Source organism: Rhagoletis pomonella, unplaced genomic scaffold, assembly GCF_013731165.1.
Source record: "Rhagoletis pomonella isolate Grant_MI unplaced genomic scaffold, Rhpom_1.0 Rhpom_scaffold_00002, whole genome shotgun sequence".
Taxonomy (NCBI): Eukaryota; Metazoa; Arthropoda; class Insecta; order Diptera; family Tephritidae; genus Rhagoletis; species Rhagoletis pomonella.
This window is the reverse complement of record NW_023458556.1, coordinates 61,737,707-61,742,503: the sequence shown is the minus strand read 5'-3', so window position 1 is coordinate 61,742,503 and position 4,797 is coordinate 61,737,707. Positions and strand designations below refer to the sequence as shown.

Genomic DNA, 4,797 nt, shown 5'->3' with positions numbered 1-4,797 from the left:
GCTGAATATGACGCCTTATGTTGGACAAAAGGGGGAGTGTAAAGGATCAAAATGGCGGAAATTAGTCTATGGTTACAGAAGATATAAAATAAATTAACCGATAAAGGCTTGCGTTTCGCTTGCGCTTTCCTCTCATAGTTTTTACCGCTGGACTTTTACCTCGATGAAATGCATAATCTATCGAAAGGTGAATTTTGGAGTTTTAATTAACGGGTGATTTTTTAAGAGCTTGATAACTTTTTTTTTTTAAAAAACGCATAAAATTTGCAAAATCTCATCGGTTCTTTATTTGAAACGTTAGATTGGTCCATGACATTTACTTTTTGAAGATAATTTCATTTAAATGTTGACCGCGGCTGCGTCTTAGGTGGTCCATTCGGAAAGTCCAATTTTGGGCAACTTTTTCGAGCATTTCGGCCGGAATAGCCCGAATTTCTTCGGAAATGTTGTCTTCCAAAGCTGGAATAGTTGCTGGCTATTTCTGTAGACTTTAGACTTGACGTAGCCCCACAAAAAATAGTCTAAAGGCGTCAAATCGCATGATCTTGGTGGCCAACTTACCGGTCCATTTCTTGAGATGAATTGTTCTCCGAAGTTTTCCCTCAAAATGGCCATAGAATCGCGAGCTGTGTGGCATGTAGCGCCATCTTGTTGAAACCACATGTCAACCAAGTTCAGTTCTTCCATTTTTGGCAACAAAAAGTTTGTTAGCATCGAACGATAGCGATCGCCATTCACCGTAACGTTGCGTCCAACAGCATCTTTGAAAAAATACGGTCCAATGATTCCACCAGCGTACAAACCACACCAAACAGTGCATTTTTCGGGATGCATGGGCAGTTCTTGAACGGCTTCTGGTTGCTCTTCACTCCAAATGCGGCAATTTTGCTTATTTACGAAGCCATTCAACCAGAAATGAGCCTCATCGCTGAACAAAATTTGTCGATAAAAAAGCGGATTTTCTGCCAACTTTTCTAGGGCCCATTCACTGAAAATTCGACGTTGTGGCAGATCGTTCGGCTTCAGTTCTTGCACGAGCTGTATTTTATACGGTTTTACACCAAGATCTTTGCGTAAAATCTTCCATGTGGTCGAATAACACAAACCCAATTGCTGCGAACGGCGACGAATCGACATTTCACGGTCTTCAGCAACACTCTCAGAAACAGACGCAATATTCTCTTCTGTACGCACTGTACGCATTCGTGTGGTTGGTTTAATGTCCAATAAAGTAAACTGAGTGCGAAACTTGGTCACAATCGCATTAATTGTTTGCTCACTTGGTCGATTATGTAGACCATAAATCGGACGTAAAGCGCGAAACACATTTCGAACCGAACACTGATTTTGGTAATAAAATTCAATGATTTGCAAGCGTTGCTCGTTAGTAAGTCTATTCATGATGAAATTTCAAAGCATACTGAGCATCTTTCTCTTTGACACCATGTCTGAAATCCCACGTGATCTGTCAAATACTAATGCATGAAAATCCTAACCTCAAAAAAATCACCCGTGTTACGGCTTTTTGTATTTCAGCGACTAAGGTGAGATAGGGCCTTTTAATGTTAAGTTAACGATATCGTCACTAAACACGAATAAAGGCGCGAGCTCAAAAGTCGATGGCGAAAAAAGACGCATAAAAAAATTTCAGCGTCAAAGACTCTTAACATACTTCGCCAAAGTTTTTTATAAGCATCTTTTTTCGCAAAATTTTTTTAAACGCCTTTTTTCGCCGTCAAAAAACGCGCCTTTATTCGTGTGTAGTGACGATATGTGCTATTTAAAAAAAATACATTTTATTTCGAAGGAGTGGAAAATTGATGTAAGCTAATATGATTTCAAGTCCAAATCTTCTTATTTTTTATGCCATGTGATACATTCTTCCACACTGATTTCAAATTCTCAGTCTCAAAAATCGACCAAAATGTAGTCAAGCCAAATCGACTGCTGAGTGGAAGATCGACCTATCTCGGCAGCCAGTTCGGAAACGCCCTATCTCAAAAGACTTTTCAAGAACGCCCTATTTCAGAATTTGGTTGAAGAAAGCCCTATTTCAGCTTCCGATTCAAACACGCCCTATCTCAGCACATTTTTAATTCATTTTGAAGTGAGATAGAGCGTTCTTCAACCAAATTTTGAGATAAGGTATTTTTTAATAAAATTTTGAAATAGGGCGTTTTTGAAAAGCTTTTTGAGACAGGGCGTTTTCGAACTGGCTACCAAGATAGGTCGAACTTCCACTCAGCAGTCGAAACATTGTCTAAATAAATTATGCAGAGCAAAAATTAAAAAAAAAACATAATTTTATGATTTGCGAAAACGGAACGAACAACAAAACAATTAGAAAGTTCACAAGGTGTTGTATACTGTCGTATTATTCAGGGGATTCGCAAACTACCAATTTTATTTGGCCGTTAAAAAATTATGATATACGACAAACGACGCGTACAACAATACGGCACGTACGACATCTTGTGCACTAAATAACTTAAAGGGTAAGTTAAAATTGAATTAAAAATCACACGAAATTATAAACCAATTTTTTACTTACATTTTACTTAAAATTCTTTATAAAAATATACATAGTTCATACTACACCAAAAAAACATTAAAATAACATCTCTAAAGGCTCTGTCACATAAAGCTTTCGCGTCGCTTTGGCGTTGTATCACTTTGACAGCAACGCAAGTAGCGCAAGTGTTTGCTACAGTTTTGATGCTTTTAAAAAATCGCGTTGATTTTTTCAGTTTCTTCCAAACAAAAAAAAATGTCAAACAAACTTTATGTACTTTGTTACAATCCATTTGTTTAATATCCATTTGTCATTAAAGTAGCAATAGCGTTCTTGATTTTAGAGTCGATTAACCGTAAAGTACTAACCTATTTTACATACATTAGTACTAATGATCGTCGAACCGACAGAAGATAAAACTCTAACCCCACACAAGCAGTAAAGAGCTAATAAATAAAACTAGAGTTATAGTCGTCGAATCAACGAACCTTAGTACACTAGGATTAAATAGAATTTGTAAAATATATATACATGTTTTAAGAGTTCTAAATGTTTTTACAACGAGATTTCTAAAAATTTTTTCTTGCCAACAAAACCGAGACATTTTGCGCCCCGGCATGCCCTTCCTTGCGGTCGTACCTAGCACAATGAAAGAAGAGTTCAGCTAGGAGAGGAATAGGTTCAGAAATGAACACTGGCTTAACACTGCAGGTCTACGCCAGGCTACTGGTTACTGGGAGCTACAACCTTACAAGGTGCATGGCAATAATAAATCTTCCCAAGGAGAGATTAAGGATGATAAGAGGTTTTCTGACGGGTCACTGCAGACTGAGGGGTCACCTGCACAAGCTAGGTATCTGGTCGAACGACCTATGTCGTTTCTGCGAGGTGACAGAGGAGGCTTCTTTGCACCAGCTTTGCAAGTGCGAGGCGGTTGCGAGAGAACGGGAAAGGTATGTAGTCCAACTCTGGCCAAGTGAAGAACTTAAACAATCGCTAACCCCTGGAGACCTCCTCAAATTTCTGGATTCTCTAGGGCTAGATGCTGTGCTGTGAATGGTTGAGAGCACAAAAGATCTCTTGGTCGCAGTGCATACCTCTATTTCAATCTATCTAACTATGCAGTGAAGGAACAACTAATTTAAAATGCAGTAATCGGTTGAAGTAATATTTTCTGATGGTCATGGAGAAAGCACTGCCCTTACTTGTTTTATATTAAAGTTGAGTCGCGTTTAGGTCATTCATTTCACTCATCGCACAAAGTTTAGTTGTTTCTAGGTCCGAGATGCCCTTAAAATAACACATAGTACGTATATATGTACATATAACGAGTTTTGTTACGACTGGGTTCGACCTTTTTGAGGGCCACACTCATGCAAGAAAAGTGCATCTTTATTCGAAAGCTGCGCTATCTAATTTGAGAGTAATCTCTTTAGAGTCTGAAGTTTAATCCCTACGTACATATACACCATAGCTCTTGATTCATTTATTACTATTTGTATACACACGAAATAATGAATACGAAGAGTTATCGCGATGTATTATCTCTCCACGTAAGCATATTTATGTATATGTACAAATATAAAAAAAGTGCAAGTAGACATTAGACCGGGTGGGTTCCTATATAAAAAGTTGTAACTATTCCTGCTCGGTAGACCAAAAACTTACTACAAAAACATTTTTTTTTATCAAAAACCGGTTAGCTAGCAAATTTTAATTTGTACCCTGATTTTAAGGTAGGATATACGTATGTATATCGTCGAAAAGGTTATTCTGAGAACCATATATCGGTAGCTTAGTGTGAAAAGTTGTCAAGTCCCCATTTTCTAAAACAATTACATTTAGAACAATAAAAAATACATCGTTTCCAAAAGCATTGACCTATCTGTTTTGTTTTTAACCATTTCTATTCAGTGATACGCAAATTTCCTACGTCTTAAACAGTCACATGAAATGTCTCAAAGAATGTATAAACTTTTCATCACCGTTATGGAATTTTAATCGTTAAGAGTGTTTTAAAATTTTTGGATAATAAGTGCTTGAAGCAAATTAGTTTGAAAGGTTTTTATTATCTCACATCAAATAAAAAAATGGACTTAGCAACATTTTACTCTAAGCTGGCGGTATCTTTTTATAATCAGTGAAAAATGTATCACTTGTTGAAATTTTTAATTTTATGATAACTAAAATTTCGCGATCCAACCTAATGTAACGTAACGGATTTTTTTTTTTGATTTTTTTAAAGTACTTTTGCAAGGCAATTTCAAAAGAAAAAAAAAACAGTT

At 36.8% G+C, this 4,797-nt stretch overlaps 1 protein-coding gene across 1 annotated transcript in view; it reads left to right on the top strand.

The window, feature by feature from the left end:
* The window catches only part of LOC118733922 (aminoacylase-1B), a 15,363-nt gene that overhangs the window by 1,455 nt on the left and 9,111 nt on the right, over positions 1–4,797 (top strand). The gene's annotated exons all lie outside the window — the stretch shown is intronic.